At 40.8% G+C, this 20,321-nt stretch overlaps 1 pseudogene; it reads left to right on the forward strand.

The window, feature by feature from the left end:
• The first annotated feature begins 945 nt into the window (after positions 1-945).
• LOC121816666 (elongation factor 1-alpha 1-like) lies at positions 946-18,034 on the forward strand (annotated as a pseudogene).
• The last annotated feature ends 2,287 nt before the right edge of the window (positions 18,035-20,321 follow it).

Below are 20,321 nucleotides of genomic sequence, written 5' to 3' on the forward strand. Positions count from 1 at the left end.
ATTAATGCTTATTGCTGCATGCCTCTAAGATTTTATAGCTGCTTGTTATATAGCATTATTGTGACAATAGCTAACTAAGGCTAAAATAAGGACTAGAAATAGGAGGCTGCAGTAACGAATCCTGAAACAAGTGCCAGCAGCTTGGGAACTAGAGAGCAGGCAACAGGGATATTGTCACGGGAGGCGGGAACAATGTTGATCCCTGTTATTTAGTGGTGAAGCATTTGTTATAGCTGTTACTTTAAATAAACCGAAAGTCTGAAAGTGGACTTGATAAAGTTGGCATGACGGGCAAGCGCAACGTACAGTGTTGATAGGATAAGTGGGCTGGTGCTAATTGCATTTGAAAAGGTACTGTAAGAGATGAAAACGGAGAAAAACAAGGTGAGTTTTCAAAGAATTGAGAGTGAACAGAGCTCAGAAATACTAGAATTTGTAGGAATGAAAAATTTAACTGTTTTGAGAAAAATTTACATCAGCTTGAATTAAAAGTGATCATGGCTCTTTTAGATATGAAAATACCTTCTCTTTCCCCAACTATCTTCAGGCAGGAAGCAAGCTGAGAAGGTTGCTCAGCTACCAAATTGAGCATATTCTCTAATGCTGCCTTCAGACACGGCCAGAGGGGAGTTTTGGCAAAGAAGGACCTCCCAAAGAGCAGCACCAAGAGCTTGAGGGAAGACCAGATTAGGGTATAGGAAGATTCTCCCAGGGCACAGTATGGAATCTAATCCAAGAACATTCTCTTCAGCCAGGTAAGGGAACCTGGCAACATTTGCCTACCAGGATTTTGCAATTGCTATAAGCCCATGACTACTATATGCTTCTCACTCTTCCCCTATTAGAATGGGGGTGTTTACTGTGGTCATCTTGTTCCTGTTCCACTTTTGTACGTAAGATGTGGGAGGAGAGAGATGACTTGTCTCTTTTAGCTCAAAGGTCTCTAGACCAAAAGGAATGACATCTAGATGTAGGTCCAGAGGTGCTTTCTTCTTGGCCTGGTGCCGTCATGGAATGAGAGTTGGAGGGATGTTGGAATGGGGGTGAGTATATGTGGCAGGGATGTGAATAACAGTGTTGGAAACCAGACCTTGGTAGGTTGAATTCTCTATTTTGCTATAATAAAATTGTGTATAACTTTCTTGCCACTTTCTCAAGGCAGGGAGAGGAACTTTTCCACTCCTCAGATCTGGGCCGGGTGCTTGGCCATGTGACTCGCTTTGGAAAGTTAGCAGACATGAAGGAAGCAGACGCTTAGACTCTGCTGTGCAGTTATTGTTGCTTCTGTGCCCCCTGCCCTCTTGCACTCCAGGGATCTGCCATGAGAAGAGCTTCCCCCAGGAGCAGATGTCCTTCATCACAGGCTCTAAAATGAATACAGCGCATCATACATAAGCCTGCAGCCAAAGCCAGTTTATCTGAAGCCCAAAGCAAAGCCGCATCCTAGCAAATCTGCAAATGTGTGCATGAGAAATAAATGCTTATTGTTGTATGCCACGCAGATTCAGTGCTTCAGTTATAGGGCTTTATTGAGGCAATGGCAGACTAAGACATGTATTTTCCATGTAATTATTTATCTTTAAGAACACTTTAGTAAAAACATCAATTGCCTTGAGTATTCGTTAAGTAATCATTCCTTGATTTTTGAATTAAGTTTTTTATCTGTTTTTTTCCTAGTGGGTGGAGGGAGCTTAATTTTTTGCTTCTTTTAATGATGTTATAATAACACAGTGACAATAAATTTTTCCATACTTTGGCTTATTTCAAGGGATTAAAACTGGATAATAATAACTCCATCACAGGTGGTGCTAGTGGTGAAGAACTTGCGTGCCAGTGAAGGGGACAAAAAGTAGATGCGGGTTTAATCCTGGGGTTGGGAAGATTCCCTGGAGAAGGAAATGGCATCCCCTCTAATATTCTTGCCTGGAGAATCCCATGGACAGAGGAGCCTGGCGGGCTACAGTCCAAGAGGTCACAAAGAGTCAGACATGACTAAAGTGACTTAGCACATGCAGGGCTGGTGTTAGAATTAAAAGACTTCAAACATACACTAAGCATATTATGTTTTTTTGTTTGTTTGTTTGTTTCACTTTACAATATTGTATTGGTTTTGCCATACGTCAGCATGAATCCACCACGGATGCACACATGTTCCCAATCCTGAACCCCCCTCCCACCTCCCTCCCCATACCATCCTTCTGGGTCATCCTAGTGCACCAGCCCCAAGCATCCTGTATCCTCCATCAAACATAGACTGGCGATTTGTTTCTTATATGATAGCCAGGACATGGAAGCAACCTAGATGTCTATCAGCAGATGAATGGATAAGAAAGCTGAGGTACATATACACAATGGAGTATTACTCAGCAATTAAAAAGAATACATTTGAATCAGTTCTAATGAGGTGGATGAAACTGGAGCCAATTATACAGAGTGAAGTAAGCCAGAAAGAAAAACACCAATACAGTATACTAACACATATATATGGAATTTAGAAAGATGGTAACGATAACCCTGTATGCGAGACGGCAAAAGAGACACAGATGTATAGAACAGCCTTTTGGACTCTGTGGGAGAGGGAGAGGGTGGGATGATTTGGGAGAATGGCGTTGAAGCATATTATGTTTTAAGATCATCATTCAGTAAATAATCAATCTTATTGTTTTTCATAGTAGAATCTTAGAAGTTAAAAAAAATCGAGCATGTTTGACATGAAATGTAAATCTGTTTTCAAAAAGAGTTATAACAATTTACACTGCTAATAGCAGCATGGGTACGTTCAAAGAACTGCGATTTTTAAAAAACTTTGGCCATTTCGACAGGTGGGAAACAGTATCTCACTGATATTTTAATGTTTATAGCTTTCACTGCAAATAAGATGGAAATTTTTTGATGAAGTTTCTAACCTGTTTTTTCTCTTCTGTGAACTAACAGTTAACAGAAGAGTTCCCATCAGTCCTCATGAGGCTAGCCTTCCTCTGAAAGACTTCCCTGGTGCCAAAACTTGACTGAACTCTTCCCTGTCATAGTCACGCGTGGCTACCCGGCACTGGAAGTAGCTAGTGCCTCCTGTTGACAGGATGTACTGGATTCAACGCCATACGTTCTTAAAGTTTCTTTCACCTGTTCCTATTTACTTTTTAAAATGTCACTACTAAAAAGTGTTGAATTACATCTTCCCCTTGGGCAGTGCTGGTAAGACCCTTGAACATCATTTGCTCTGAAATTCTCTGTGGTTAACATTGCCCAGCCATCACCTGCAGTCTGTTGTCAGACCTTCTAGATAATGCTGTGCAAGGTCCAAATCCCTTACCTCCGGTCTCTGCTGCATTTTATTTCCCCAAGTCCCACTTTTCCTGATCCAGTTCCCTCCTCCTGTGGTGTACCCTCCCATGTCTGGCAGCACATCTCAGTTAGATCTCTTACACTTTCCTTGTGGGGAAAATGGCAAATTTGATAAGGATTTTCAACCTTATAATGTGTTTCAAACAGACTGCATTCTCTTTTATCTATACGTCCATATCCTAGTTATACTATTTCTATCATTGAAGAATGCGATTTTGCAAAGTTCGTGTTTTGTCTTTGAAATGTCACAAATGTACAAAGCTAATAAACAACTTCATATGCTTTCAAAATTCCCCACCTCTGCCTACGCTTTCCAACACAACCTTGCATCTTCTCAAACCACATTAGTGAAGACAAATAAAGGTTATGCCTGTAGCCGTTAACAGTCAAAAGGTTCCCCAACACCGACTCCAATTAAGCAAAATGTCACAGACATTTACTCATCATTCCTGTTTTAGTATAGACAGCAGGGTGGATATGTGTTAACTTACCTGACTATAACAGGAAAACTTCAAAAAGCCAGTTATGAAGTATTCGGGGAAAAAAAGTCCTTGCTAATGTAGAATTCTTAATGTATCACAGGATTATCATATGTCACTTGGAAATTCAGTCTCATTTTTCAGATTCACAGTTCTTGCCTGGTTGTCTGGATTTTTGTGACTGTGGGGCTTTTTCACTTTAGGGAAATGTCTGTAGCACATTTTTAACCCCAGACCAGCTTCCTCCACTCCCCATGCATGCCCAGCACACTTCTCTTCCACCTCCCTCGACACCCCGTAACCCCCGTGGCACCCAGGGAATCAAAAACCAATTTGCATATGTAATCATGTGAAATAAAACGCTCAAGTGTACTCTCTGAGGTACACTCGCTGCCACTCAGCTCCCTGCAACTCGTTTCCTAAGAACCTTTGAGAGATGCTGAGAACACCATGGCGGCCTTTGACCTTTTAACTGTCTGGCCGTTCTCTGTTCCCACTGGCTCGAAGCCCAGCTCTGAGAAGGCACAGGAAGTGGGGCAAAGGAAGAGCTTCCTTCCTTCTAAGACTCACTAGGGCACCTCGCCGCAGCCGGAGGGGGAGAGCCTGGCAGGCTTTGAATCAACGTACTTTTAAAGCTTTCATTACTCTGACAGTGTAGTTCCATGAAACTAGCTTTTATTCCCTGTACACAAGTTATACAGAGATTTCCCAAAACATAATATCAGGAAGTCAATAACCATAGCCTTGTTTTATGAATATGAGAAATTGCTCTGAAGATGCCTAAATATTTTGATTAATCTGAAAGTAGATGAGCTGATGTGTAGATATTTACAATATCAGAGGACTACTCTGATCAAATCCATTTCAAAAATACAACATAAAAGGGTAGGACATTCATCTTAAACAGCAATTTTTAAAATGGGTGCTTTGGTAGTCTGAGGTTTTCAGAAGCTAATTAAACACCAGAGTGATCAGTTTGGAGGGAAGGGCTTCACTCTGGATTTAGTAGTCAGATCAGAATGTAAAAGCACCTGCTGTACCTCTTGAATGTGAAATAATAATGAACAACCCCAGTAAATATCTGAACAGCAGCTAGTGCTCTTTCACCTATATAGTCTTCCCATCTTCAAAGCAGAATGGGAGATATTATTAGTCTTAATTGCTGATGTTGCTGAGGTCGAAACTTCCTGCTCAGTTGCTGAGGTCTAAGAATCACTCATCCTTCTTGAACACAGGCATACCCACTCAGGGCAGAATTTCTGCAGATCAAGCTTGAGTTATTTTTAGGTGGGGCTTGAAAAGCAGTTGCAACTCAAGTGGCACAAGTGCACGCCTTCTTGACTCAGCAGCTGAGAGTTCCTTTTCGTGCTCCTGTCCTTCTCCCAACTCCTAGAGCAGTGACATAGAGGCTGTTTGGGATGGGGTGCGCTATGCATGTAACTCATTTCTCCAACATGATTGGAAGCCCCTGAAACTTTATCACAGGGCTTTAACCACCTCACACTGAGAAATGTTCATTGACAATAATGTCCTGTAAAATTTCAGAGCCCGCCATGTCCTGACCCCAAGGCAGAAGAATGAGGGTGTCCAAGGGCTGAGATGTCCTATCAAGGCACAGCCAGGGGTTTGGAGCTGAGGAAATGGCAGGGCCTAACCTGGAAGAGAAGTTAATGACTAGAGGTCTTGAGAGAGGAGGCAAAGTCAACAATTAGGCATCAGAGAAGAGTTTTCAGTTCCATTCACATCATTTCTTAAGAATCTTGAAATCACTTTCAGATATAATGGTCAGAGCCCTTTCCCAGTGTCTGACCCACTGCTGTCCTATACCTCAAATGATGCCCATATTTTTCCTGTCCTTTCCAGCAGCACAAACCAACTGGCCTCCCCTAGCATTAGCAGAACTACAGATTTTAGATTTGGAAGGACACTTTCTTGCAACCATCAATGACTCTACCAGTTTGTTATCTAAATTTGTTGCTTCAAGAACAAATAATTTATTGTGGGTGTGGTGACACAGTTATTTTGTCACATTTTTCTCCTGGCATTTCCTCTTTTCCAAAAATATGGGCAACCCTGATCTTGTTGCTGCAGGGAGGGGATGCAGCTGGTCAAAAAGTTTTAAAGGGGAAACTTAGAGCTTGGGGATGATGTATAGACAAAACATATGGGAGATGTAGGGGTCAGACAGCCATAATTTCATCCACTATCTTTCTAGAATAGGGTTTTTCATGGGCTGAGAAAGGGAACGTAAAGGGGAGGCAAGTGGAACAGACAGAATGGTGGAGGTCCTGGAGCCAAGTTCCCTTCTTTCTGGGCAGTGCTCCTGGGGAGGCAGTCAGATCCCAAAGAGGAAATGGTTTCTTGCAAAGTCTCAGCACAAATGGTCCATTGCCTCTTAAAGTTTCCCTGCCCTTACGTGATACAGCAAAACATCTGTGTGAGCCTCCAACCCTAAACGGCAGGGCTGTGCTCCAGGCCAAAGGCAGTTTTAGGGTAACTCAACTTCAGCAGATGACTCCCCCACTTGCCCAATTTACTAGATAATGGACAGTGTAAATCCCTCCATAACGTTTGTCTCAACCCAGGACTGAAGAGAGAGACAAAAACCACCTGAAATTATTACTCTCAGCTAGGCAGTAGGAGAGTTAGCATAGAATTGATTTAGAAGAAATGATTAAGGTATTTTCCTAAATTAACTGAGTCTTTGGAATGAGATTCATATATCTACTATACATATAAAACATCTATAACACACAATAAATGCTCAAAATGTTATTTATGTTATTAACATTTTTGTTAGTGCATTCAAAGTCAGCTATAAAATCTGACAAAACCTAGATGGCATATTAAAAAGCCATTACTTCGCTGACAAAGGCCTGTATTGCCAAAGTTATGTCCAGTAGTCATGTGAGAACTGGACCATAAAGAAGGTTGAGGGCCAAAGAATTGGTAATTTCCAAACTGTGGTGTTGGAAAAGACTCTTGAGAGTCCCTTGGACTCCAGGGAGATCAAACAGGCAATTGTAAAGGAAACCAACCCTGAATATTCACTGGAAGGACTGATGCTAAAGCTCAAAAACTTTGACCACCTGATAGGAAGAGCTGACTTATTGGAAAAGATCCTGATGCTGGGAAAGATTGAAGGCAAAAGAAGAAGGGGATGACAGAGGACGAGATGGTTGGATGGCATGATTGAGTCAATGGACATGAGTTTGAGCAAGCTCTGGGAGATGGTGAAGGACAGGAAAACCTGACGAGCTGTAGTCCATGGGGTCACAAAGAGTTGGACATGACTGAGCAACTGAACAACAACATAAAATCTGAAAGGTATTTTTCATTTGTATGACTTTCAGTTGAATTCCACGTTTTTGTGTCCAGATGGAAAATGTTGATTGAGTTCATTGCTCTCTTAAAATCCCTTCTTAAAAAAAGAAGATGTTAATCAAATATTTATTGTCCCTTTAAGGGAAATAAAAAAAGGAGTGAGTGTGGTATATATGTCTTCATTCCACAGAATTTGTCGTCGTCTGTTTCATTCAGCACTTTGCCAATTCCCTGGACAAGTGGAGGAACAGATATGCATCCTATGACATTTTTTCACTCTGCTAGATTTGACCATTTGTTCCAACAATGCTATTTCGAGTCTCAGTTATTCTAACCAGTATTTGGCTGCCCACTCAATAGCACATGATCTTAATCACCATATGAATCTACATTTTCAACAGCTTCTGCTGTTACTTCTTGCTCCTTCATTTTACCATTTCTGCAGACCTCTCATTCTTTGAGCACTCAGTCCATCTCCCTCTTCCTTTCCTTCATCCTGAGGTGAGGGTGTAGTCCTACAGCTGAGGACTGATGCACAAAAGTCACACATCAGTGCCAGTTAGTGTCACAACAAGCCATGTCTCCAAACCACGCGCACCCTCAACACCGCGGAGCAGCGCCCTCCCGCCTCAGCCGGATAACAGCACTCTCTCGGTTCTCCTCTCATCAAACTGAGCTTTGTCTCTCAGGCCTCTTTGTCAGTACCTTTCTTCTTTTCTTTAGTATTAGTGTTCCCTGCATTCTAGCCTTTCCCCTGCATTCTAGCTCTCTTCTCACTCAACACTCAGAAATTTCAGCCACTAGGAAAATCTGACAATCATACATGCTAATTAACCCCACATCTGTATCTCCAGTCCAGGGCCTTTGAGCTATATAGCTGTATCTTAATAGATATCTCAACGTCACTGATATATTTTAAGTCTAAAAGGTAATTTGTTTTCTATTATTCCATTCAGTAAAAACTGCCACCACTCTTTTTTGTGTACCTGTTCAGATTTTTGTCTCATTCCTTCCTAGAACACTTGATTTTATCCCATGTTCATTAATACATGAATGTATTGCTCGTGTCTCCAATAAAAATGTGACAGACACTATTCCTGCACCTTGTTGGTGTTCAATAGCTATTCACCAGATGAGTGACTAATTTTCATGATTTAGTAGCTGAATAATTATCCCAGAAAGGAAAAGGACAAAACTGACATTTAGGAATTAATGTTTATAATCATCTTTTGCCTTTTCCAAATGCTTATGAAAGTGAAAGTCGCTCAATCATGTCCGACTCTTTGTGACCCCCTGGATGATACAGTTCATGGAATTCTCCAGGCCAGAATACTGGAGTGGGTAGCCTTTGCCTTCTCCAGGGGATCTTCCCAAGCTAGGGATTGAACCCAGGTCTTCCATATTGCAGGTGTATTCTTTACCAGCTGAGCCACAAGGGAAGCCCTCTAAATGCTTATAAACAATCCATGTACTGCTTCACTTGGGCTAAACATCAAGCTTATTGGTTTATAATACATGAAGTTATGAGACTGAGGAGACTCTTGTCTCTTCTGGAAATCAGGACAAAGTCTGTGTCACGTGTGTTGGACACGTGCTCATGCTCTGTGATTCCTCATGGGTTGCCATTCGTGCTTTCCCAATCTTGCCTGCCCTCTTCCTGGTAGCCTATGGGACTTCCCTGGTGGCACTAGTGGTAAGGAATCTGCCTGCAGGGCAGCAGCAGCAGGAGATATGGATTCAATCCCTGGGTCAGGAAGATCCCCTGGAGGAGGGCATGGCAACCCACTCCAGTATTCTTCCCTGGAGAATCCCATGGACAGAGGAGCCTGTCAGGCTAGAGACCTTAGGGTCGCAGAAAGTCAGATACGACTGAAGCAACTTGGCACACACCCATGACGTGGTAATATGAACTCGTTTGGATGGTTCTCGTTCTGTCTCTAAGAAACTTAGATTCCTCTTACCAATGTTTATTCTTCCTTTTCTGACTGCAAGTACTTCTCTTTGACCAAGAAGAAAAAAAATAAAAACACTAGTTTGATAGTTCTGCTTTCTTTCTGTTGTCTGTTAACATTACATAATTTCTCTAAGTAGCAGGTGCCCCTTCCTTATTTTTCCTTCCCTAAAAACAACTGAGGCTCTCTTTTTGTGGTCCTATGTCCTCTTTGCAAACCTCTACTCGATTTGGGTTTTAAACTTTCTGATCCAGGTTTCCCATGTTCTGAATGCTTTACATTTTTGCTTAGATTTTTCCTCTCCTTCCAGCTTCTGGTTACATCATTTTAAAATCTGTATTAAAATCTCAGCAATTCAACTGGCAGATAGAAGCTATTGAACACTTTATTGTGTACCGGGCACCATGCAATCTTTTAATTCCATGATAAAACCAGTGGGGTAGGTATCAAAAGTTTATAAATAGCAGAAGTAAACCCAACAAATCACCAAAGTAGTAATTAGTAAAAGTTCACTACACACACACACCAAAAAGACAGTTTGCAAACTGGGAAAACTCAAACCAAAATATGGAAGGATGCTCTGGGATATATTATACAGAAGCAGCTTCTGTTAAGTCACTTCAGTCATGTCCAACTCTGTGTGACCCTGTGGGCTATAGCCCACCAGGCCTCTCTGTACCTGGAATTTGTAAAGCAGCTTATAAAATGACAAAGCAGTGAAGTGACTGTTTATTCTTCACAGTGATAGACTATAATATTAGAATTTTCTTAAGTGATAGGGAATTAATCCGTGGTTACCTCAACAATGTTGGGAAACAGTTTAAGTTTTCCTTATGATTTCCAGAGGCATAAGCAAGAAATGACGCAGGTCAAGTTAAGTCTTGCAAAATAAATTAAATTAAGTTTTGCTGATTTCGTCTGCTTAGGGAATTTTCGAGGCTGGTTTCCATTTGTTTTTTATTTTAACATACATATCATTAAAAATCCCTATATTATAGATGAGGAAATGAATCTTACTAAGATTCAAAATCTTCCCACAGTCACAAAGCTGGTAATAGAGCCAGGAGCTCAAACGCAGTTGTAAATGACTGAAATCCTTAGTTTCAGGTTTATTGGCAAACTCTTCTTGTGTGTGTGAAAGTTGCCATAAAACAGCTCACAAAGTCAAGTTTGAGCAAAAAGGCCTAAGTGTTTGCATTTGAGTAAAAAGGCCTTTAGTGTTTGCATGCTTGCATTTTAAACATGTTGAAATGTTCTTTGCTTCTACAAAGACAAATAGTCCTTTCCCCCTCCCCCCGCCATTATCTGGAGAGATGCATTGGGGGAAATATTTCTCTAAATAGACTAAAGGTAGTAGTGTGAGCTTGGTGATAAAGCGGCAACAGAGACCCAAGGTACAGGAACCAGCACATTTCCTACCTCAGTGGTTCTCAAAGTGTGGACCTCAGACCTGAAGCATAAGCCTCACCTGGTAGATAGTCAGAAATGCACATTTTTGGATCGTGACCCACTGAATTGAAAACTCCCTGGTGAGACCTGCAATCTGTGGCTTATCAAGGCATCCAGGTGATTTTCATATACTGCTGCTGCTGCTGCTGCTAAGTCGCTTCAGTCGTGTCCGACTCTGTGCGACCCCATCCTGGGGGATTCTCCAGGCAAGAACACTGGAGTGGGTTGCCATTTCCTTCTCAAATGCATGAAACTGAAAAGTGAAAGTGAAGTCGCTCAGTTGTGGCCGACTCTTAGTGACCCCATGGATTGCAGCCTACCAGGCTCCTCCGTTCATGGGATTTTCCAGGCAAGAATACTGGAGTGGGGTGCCATTGCCTTCTCCGTCATATACTGCATGCCCACCTAAAATGTTTGAGAACCACTGCTCTCCATAAAACGGACACCTGCCACTCTGTTCCAGCTTCTTGCTACCGGGAGGGGAATATGAATCCCAGGTCTTCAGTCTCTCCCAGGTTTAAGAGAGCTGGAAGTCTCAGTTATTTTCTTTCTCCCAATTTTAAAATACTGCCTGAAATCTTTTTAATACTGTATAAGCTAAACAAAACATGTTTACAGGCGGGTTCTGGACTGCAGACCATGAGTTAATGACTCTTGAATAAAATTGAGTTATATTAAATACTGGAGTTATTTTATTAATAGCTATATATTGAAATGTCAGTTAATTGGCCAAACAAATCGCAATCTCCTTTTCATTACAACTGCTTGTTGTTAGGGAAAGTTTTGCCTACCTTACCATCACTGAATGGAATTTAAATGTTTTGATCATTGAGCATTTGGGGCCTTATTGAAAGGACAATGGAAAATTATTGACAGATTCAAATACAGCAATAATTCTCTAAAAGTTGAGTCTTTAAAGATGTTTGATTGTATTATGGATGCTCAATGGGAAAGTGTGGATGCAGAGCAGGGTGATTAGAAAATTATTCCAGGAGTCCTAGTGGGAGATGGTGCTGATAATAAAATTAAGGAGAATTACACAGATTTAGTAAGCACTTCAGAGAAGGCAATGGCACCCCACTCCAATACTGTTGCCTGGCAAATCCCATGGACAGAGGAGCCTGGTAGGCTGCAGTCCATGGGGTCACTAGGAGTCGGACACGACTGAGTGACTTCACTTTCACTTTCCACTTTCATGCATTGCAGACGGAAATGGCAACCCACTCCAGTGTTCTTGCCTGGAGAATCCCAGGGACGGGGGAGCCTGGTGGGCTGCTGTCTATGGGTCACATGGGGTCGGACACGACTGAAGCGACTTAGCAGCAGCAGCAGCAGTAAGCACTTCAGAGAAGGCAATGGCAACCCACTCTAGTACTCTTGCCTGGCAAATCTCATGGATGGAGGAGCCTGGTAGGCTGCAGTCACGGGGTCACTAGGAGTCAGACACGACTGAGTGACTTCACTTTCACTTTTCACTTTCATGCATTGCAGACGGAAATGGCAACCCACTCCAGTGTTCTTGCCTGGAGAATCCCAGGGATGGAGGAGCCTGGTGGGCTGCTGTCTGTGGGGTCGCATGGAGTCAGACACGACTGAAGTGACTTAGCAACAGCAGCAGTAAGCGCTTGGGCTTCCCAGGTGATGCTAGTGGTAAAGAACCCACCAGCCAGTGAGGTTAGATGTAAGAGACACGGGTTCCATTCCTGGGTGAGGAAGATTCCATGGAGGATGTCATAGAAAACCCACTCTAGTATTCATGCCTGGACAGAGGAGCCTGGTGGGCTATAGTCCATAGGGTTGCAAAGAGTCAGACATGACTGAAGTGACTTAGCACGCATGTACAATAAGCATTGAAGAAATTGAATTGATATGGCTTTGTGGTTACTGGTCAGACTTCAATAAGTCAGAAGGCCCAGGTGCCACGGGCCATCACTGGAACTAGACTGCAGCATGCATGTTCCAGGTGACTCTGACTACTCACCCCAGCGCTCCAGAGAAGCCTGATTTTATTCCAGCTCCCTGAACCTGCTGCCCTCTTCACCCCATGCCTACACCATTCTCTGAAGTCCTAAGCCTCACATATGGCCTAGGACTTCAAATGCATATACGGCCTTGAGAAAACAACCACCATTTACTAATCCTATGTGAAACTATGCTGAGTTACAAAATAATCAACTTCCAGAAAATAGCCTGTCTACTTTAAGTTAGATATTCCTTGCCCTGTGTTCATTATAGGATATATTTAGAGCTCATTATCACTTAGTTATTAATTCTAATAAAGTTCTGAACCTCTAAAACCATTTTTCTGTCTCATTTTCCTTTATTAGCACAATTTCATCATGCTGACCTGACAAAGGTCTTCTTGCTCATCAATCAAAATCGAAGGCATAGTTTTGATGTTACATCTACACTGAAACACTGAACCTCTCAGTTTAAGGTACATTTATAACTTGGGGTATTCTGAGTTTCCAGGGCAAAATAAATCAGCACCAACTATTTTTGTGCTCCATTACCATCCTAATGACAATATGGTAGAGAAATGTTCATCATCTGCTCATTTCTTTTAGGAATTTAGAATTTAGATCATTAATACTCAGCAAAAAAGGATTATGGGCAATACAAATTAAAAGAAATATTAATATTAGCTCAGGAATATAGGCAGCACATATCAACACAATGCCTAGTAGAGTATTTTTTGAAATACAATAATCATTTGGAAATTCTTCATCAGCTTAGAACCATCTTTTTCAACCTAGGAGTGATTATAAAGGGACTGGGTCAATACAGCCTATACTCCCATTAAGATCTCATCCCGTTAAGATAATGGATGAAAATATGAAGCAAAATTAAGAATATATATTTTTACACCCTGTATAATGTTACACGCTTTCCTCCCATTCTCAGACCCACTACCCCAAGTTTAGGTTTCTTTAGTAGGTAAAGCTCAGGTACAAACTGTGGGTGAAATGGAGACAGCATGAGACCGACAGGGAATACAAGATTTAGGGCAGAAAAGGTGGCCCATCAACACTTCTTAGGTCCTGAGAAGAGCTCCTTTTCCCTTTTCATGATACTAGAAACCTAGGAAGGTGGGAAGAAATATAGACAGATGTAAGATAGTTCGACTTGTCCCCTTGTTCAACAATACTGCAAAAGCAGTATTTAGTGACATAAAGTCCTGTCCAAGGCATCCTGATGATGGCTGGCTATTTAGTGAGAAGAAACACTGGGACGTGATCCAGGTAAAGAAATGGACTTTCTGTCTGCACAGGAAAATTGAGGATTTCATATCTTCTTCGCTGTGGGCTATCTTTTGCTGTAAACGTAAATGGAGTTATTCCCAGTTCAGTGGGGTTAGGATTGAGGTGGGTGACAGATACAGCTTCCAATTATTCCCAGGGGTGAAAAAAGTGAGCGAGAGTTCCACTACTACTGTGTCTTCCAGGACTGTTAAAACAAAAAGACTTGGGATTTAGAATTGATGCTGGGAAAGTATTATCTTTATAAGAGATATAAAAGCTACATAGTAATAAAACAAATTGTAGGCAAAATTTATCACCTCCCTGGATGCCGTTCCTTAAATAGCACCTACTTGGTTAATACTTAGTACCTCATATCAGTAACCATAGTGGCATATGGATTTTAATATTGCTGCTAAATTCCATACAATTGATAAATGCAAAGATGAATTAGCATTATTTCCTTTTCTCAACAGAACTAAGTTGGTGTGAAGTTGGACCACCCTGTACAACAGAACCAGAAATTTTTTCCCTTTCCAGGTCATGGAGAAAGAAACCGAGCAAGGAAATTGAATTTAAATCTGAAAGAGATGGGTCTAATACTTATCAAGCATGCCTGCTCTGCTGCTGCTAAGTCGCTTCAGTCGTGTCCGACTCTGTGTGACCCCATTTATGGCAGCCTATGAGGCTCCCCCATCCCTGGGATTCTCCAGGCAAGAACACTGGAGTGGGTTGCCATTTCCTTCTCCAATGCATGAAAGTGAAAAGTGAAAGGGAAGTCGCTCAGTTCTGTCCGACTCTTAGCGACCCCATAGACTGTGGCCCACCAGGCTCCTCCGTCCATGGGATTTTCCAGGCAAGAGTGCTGGAATGGGGTGCCATTGCCTTATCCGTCAAGCATGTCTACCTAGGCTAAAATATTTAATCCTTTCAAAGCCTTCTGAGGCATGTGTGTGTGTGAGTGTGTGTGTGTTTGTGCACACTAAGTCACTGCAGTTGTGTCTGACTCTTTGTGACCCTATGGACTGTAGCCCTCCAGGCTCTCTGTCCGTGGGATTCTCCAGGTAAGAATACTGGAGTGGGTTGCCATGCCCTCCTCCAGGGGATCTTCCCAATCCAGGGATCAAACCCATGTCTCTTATGTCTCTTGCATTGGCAGATGGGTGCTTTACTACTAGCACCATGTGGGAAGCCCATCTGAGGCATAGGCATTTTATACTTTATAGGTAAAGAAACTGAGGCTTAGGAATTTAAGCAACTAACTTGAGGTGGCACAGCCAGAGAGTGGCAGGAGCCAGATGCAAACATAGGTATTTTATGTGTATATTTCTTATTCCAAATTCTGAACTCTGTCCTCAAGCATTTTAGTTAACACTGAAGCTATTTTACAGATAAGAAAACCAATAATTAGCTTTTTCTATCCTTTGTCAGGTAAGAAAACTGCAGCTCAGAGTAAAGCTTTTTCCCAAAGTTACATAATTACTTAATGCCGCAGAATTCAAACCTACTTTTTCACAACAGATTTGCTGCCAGGATACAAGTAGCACAACTAAATCTAAACCAAAATGGGAAAGAAAAAGACTCATGCCAATATTGTTCTCACTAAACATAGATTACAGCAAGTCTACACCACAAGGTCTACAAACATGGAGGTATCAACTAAAGAACCACAGGAAAAATTTGAGAAGGGGGTGACTGATACAGGATAGGATTTCTTCAATTTTGCCTGGATCTTGGACAAAGTGAAAGCTGCACATGGGCATGGTATCATCACTGAAATTTCCTATAGAAATTCAAGACCAGCAAGTAGTCTCACTGATGCCCTGGAACACAGAGGCTACAAAAAGCATGACTATAGGCACACCTTGGGCTTACTGTGCTGTCCTGAATGTTGCTACTGGTGTTGGTGAAGTTGAAGCAGGTATCTCCAAGAATGGGCAGACCCATGAGGGTGTTCTCTTCTGGCTTGTAGACTGAGAATGAAACAACTAATTATTGGTATTTAAATGGATTCCACTGAGACACCCGGCAGCCAGAAGAAATATGAGGAAATCGTTAAGGAAGTCAGCACCTACATTAAGAAAACTTGCAATAGCTCCAACACGTATCATTTGTACCAGTTTCTGTTTGGAAGAGTGACAGCATGCTGCAGCCAAATGCAAACACGCTTTGGCTCAAGTATTAGAAAGTCACTCATAAAGACGACAATGCCAATGAAACCATGCTGCTTGAACCTCTGGGTCCTGCCACCAACTCTTCCATCTGACAAACCCTTGCATCTACCCCTCCAGAGTGTCTACAGAATTGGTGGTATTGGTACTGTCCCTGTGGAGACAGGTGTTCTCAAACCCAGCATAATTTACTCTAGTCAACATTACAACTGAAGTCAGATCTTTTGAAATGCATTGTAAAGCTTTGAGTGAACCACACAAATAGTGGAAAATTCTTAAAGAGATGAGAATACCAGATAACCCTACCTGCCTCCTGAGAAACCTGTATATGGGTCAAGAAACAACAGTTAGAATTGGACATAGAACAATGAATGGGTTCAAGCTTGGGAAATAAGTACACCAAGGCTGTTTATTGTCACCTTGCTTATTTAACTTCTATGCAAAGTACATCATGTGAAATGTCTGGCTGGATGAATCACAAGCTGGAATCAAGATTGCCATGAGAAATATCAATAATCTCAGATAAGCAGATGAGGCAGTTACCACCGTTATGGCAGAAAGTCAAGAAGAACTAAAGAGCCTCTTGGTGATGGTAAAAGAGAAGAGTGAAAAAGCTGACTTCAAACTTAACATTCAAAATGAAGATCATGGCATCCGGTCCCATCACGTCATGGCAAAGAGATGGAGAAACAATGGAAATAGTGAGATTTTATTTTCTTGGGTTCCAAAATCACTGCATATGGAGACTGCAGCCTTGAAATTAAAAGACACTTGTCCTTTGAATGAAAAGCTATGACAAATCTAGACAGCATATTAAAAAGCAGAGACATTACTTTGCCAACAAAGGTCTGTATAGTCAAAGCTATGGTTTTCCCAGTAGTCATGTATGGATGTGAGAGCCAGACCATAAAGAAGGCTGAGTGCCAAAGAATTGATATTTTTGAACTGTGGTGCTGGAGAAGACTCTTGAGAGTCCCTTGGACAGCAAGGAGATCAAATCAGTCAATCGAAAAGGAAGTCAACCCAGAATATCCATTGCAGGGACTGATATTGAAGCTGAAGCTCCAATACTTTGGCCACCTGATACAAAGACCCAACTCACTGGAAAAGACCCTGATGCTGGGAAAGATTGAGGGCAGGAGGAGAAGGGGATGACAGAGGATGAGACAGGTAGATGGTATCATCAACTCAATGGACCCAAACTCCAGGAGATAGTGAAGGACAGGAAAGCCTGGAGTGCTGCAGTCTACGGTGTCACAAAGAGTCAGACATGACTGAGTGACTGAATAGCAACAACTTTCCAGGGACAAGATGGACTTCAATGTCAAGAACATATCTTTCAAAGATGTTGATTGTGGCATTGTGACTTGTGAAAGCATAAATGACCCACCAGTGGAAGCAGCTGGCTTCACAGCTCAAGAAATTATCCTATGGCATCCAGTCCAAATCACTGCCAGCTATGCCCTTGTGCACTTCGTGTTGCTTCCAAGTTTGCTGTACTGAAGAAGAAGGTTGATTATTATTCTGGGAAGAAGCTGGAAAGTGGCTCCAAATTCTGTAAAGCTGGTGACGCTGGCATGGTTCATATGGTTCCTAGAAAGCTCATGCATTTTGAGAGCTTTTCTGACAGTCCTTCTAAGGATTTTGCTGCCTGTGACATGAGACAGACGGCTGTCTTGAGTGTCAGTGGATGAGAAGACAGCTGGAGCTGGGAAGGTCACTAAGTCAACCCAGAAAGTTCACAAAACTAAGTGAATAATATGCCTAATACCTGCCATCCTAGTCTTAATCAGTCCTTAAGTGTGGAAGAATATTCTCAGAACTGTTTGCTTCTGTTGGCCATTTAAGTTTAAAGGTAAAAGACTGCTTAATGATAATGCATTGTAAAACTTTCAGAAGGAAAGGCAAATGTGTTGTGGACTGCTTCTGTTTTTGTGTGTATGGCAAGTTTAAGTTGTCAGTTTTTTAAATCAGCAATTTTTTTGCTCTTTTTGAAAATTTTTTATTGGAATATAGTTGATTTACAATTTCTGTTGGATTCTGATATACAGTAAATATAACAGCTTTGAAGCATATACATTACCATATGTAAAATAGATAGCCAGTACGAGTTTGATGTATGGTACAAGGAACAAAAAGCCAGTGCTCTCTGACAACTTAGAGGGGTGGAATGGGGAGGGAGATGGAGGGGGGGAGGTTCAAGAGAAAGGGGCCATATGCATACCTAATGCTGATTCATGTTGATGTATGGCCAAAAAACCGCCATACTCTTGTAAAGTAATAATCCTCTAATTAAAAAAATACAATATAAAAAAATAAAAAAAAATAATTAAAAAATAAATAAAAATAAATAAATAAATAAAAGACTGATGAAACCAAAAAATATAATAAAATAAAAATAAAATAAAAAAATACAACATAAAAATAAATAAATAAAATCAGTAATATCTAAAGGAAACAAGTTGACCAAAAAGCTGTTATAGAAGTTGGAGACACATTAAAACAGAATTTAATGAGAAACCTATATCCTCTTTTGGTCAAGACTGTAAATCTCTATAATACTTCTGCTGCTAAGTCACTTCAGTCGTATCTGACTCCTAGTGGCCCCATGGACTGCATCCCACCAGGCTCCTCCATCCACGGGATTTAAAACATTTAAGTAAGAGTTTCCTATAATCTATTTTTGGTGTTTTATCTGCTGAAATCAAAATTTGATAATTCTGGGTTAACGTTTTTTTCTGGGTAGGAATTTTGCTCTTTTCTCCTTGTCTAAGAGGAAGAATCAGTTATATATTTTAAGGACACAGTGAAAAGCTGTGGGAGGTGGTCTGTTGGTTGCAAATCTTCATACGCTAAGACAGATAGGCAAAAAAAATTTTTTATAGATAAGATCTTATAAAAAGACCACATTCATAAATCTGGTAAAGATGAAAATTCTAATTTGAAAAGATACATGCACCACCATGTAAATATTTACAATATTTACAGCAGCAAATAGTTACAATAACCAAGACATGGAAGCAACCTAAATGCCCATTGACAGATCTTGGGCATTTAGGTTGTTTCCATACAGTGGAATATTACTCAGGCATGAAAAACAATGAAACATTGCCATTTGTAGCAACATGGATGTACCTAAAGTTGTCATACTAAGTGAAGTCAGTTAGACAAAGACAAATACCATATGATATCACTTATCTGCAGAATCTTAAAAAAATTATTAAAATGAACTTATTCACAAACAAAAATAGACTCACACACATAGAAAACAAACTTATGACTACCAAAGGTAAAAGGGGAGGAGGAGGGATAAATTAGGAGTCTGGAATTAACAGACATACACTACAATGTATAAAATAGATAAACAACAAGGATTTACTGTATGGGAAAGGAAAAGCTATATTCGATATCTTATAATAGCCTATCTACAATGGAAAAGAATCTAAAAAAGTTATACATGCACATATCACTGAAGCACTTTGTTGTATGCCTGAAATTAACATTATAAATCAACTATACTTCATTTTTTTTTTTAATGCTGCAATAAAATAGAACTACGTTACGACCCAGCAATCCCACTGCTGGGCATACACACTGAGGAAACCAGAATTGAAAGAGACACATGTACCCCAATGTTCATCGCAGCACTGTTTATAATAGCCAGGACATGGAAACAACCTAGATGTCCATCAGCAGATGAATGGATAAGAAAGCTGTGGTACATATACACAATGGAGTATTACTCAGCCATTAAAAAGAATTCATTTGAATCAGTTCTAATGAGATGGATGAAACTGGAGCCGATTATACAGAGTGAAGTAAGCCAGAAAGAAAAACACCAATACAGTATACTAACACATATATATGGAATTTAGGAAGATGGCAATGACGACCCTGTATGCAAGACAGGAAAAAAGACATAGATGGGTATAACAGACTTTTGGACTCAGAGGGAGAGGGAGAGGGTGGGATGATTTGGGAGAATGGCATTCTAACATGTATACTATCATGTAAGAATTGAATCGCCAGTCCATGTCTGACGCAGGATACAGCATGCTTGGGGCTGGTGCATGGGGATGACCCAGAGAGATGTTATGGGGAGGGAGGTGGGAGGGGGGTTCATGTTTGGGAATGCATGTAAGAATTAAAGATTTTAAAATTAAAAAAAATAAAAACTAAAAAAAAAATAAATTAAAAAAATTTTTAAAAAATAAATAAAAACCAAAAAAATAATAAATAAAAAAATAAAAATGCTGCAATATAAAAGTCCGTGTGCTGCATACAAAATTTTGTGTAATTAGATTAATATTGAGTAAATTTTTCACTATTTAGAATGTGATAGAATGTGAATTCTCATATTTA

This window comes from Ovis aries, chromosome 15 (assembly GCF_016772045.2).
Source record: "Ovis aries strain OAR_USU_Benz2616 breed Rambouillet chromosome 15, ARS-UI_Ramb_v3.0, whole genome shotgun sequence".
Taxonomy (NCBI): domain Eukaryota; kingdom Metazoa; phylum Chordata; class Mammalia; order Artiodactyla; family Bovidae; genus Ovis; species Ovis aries.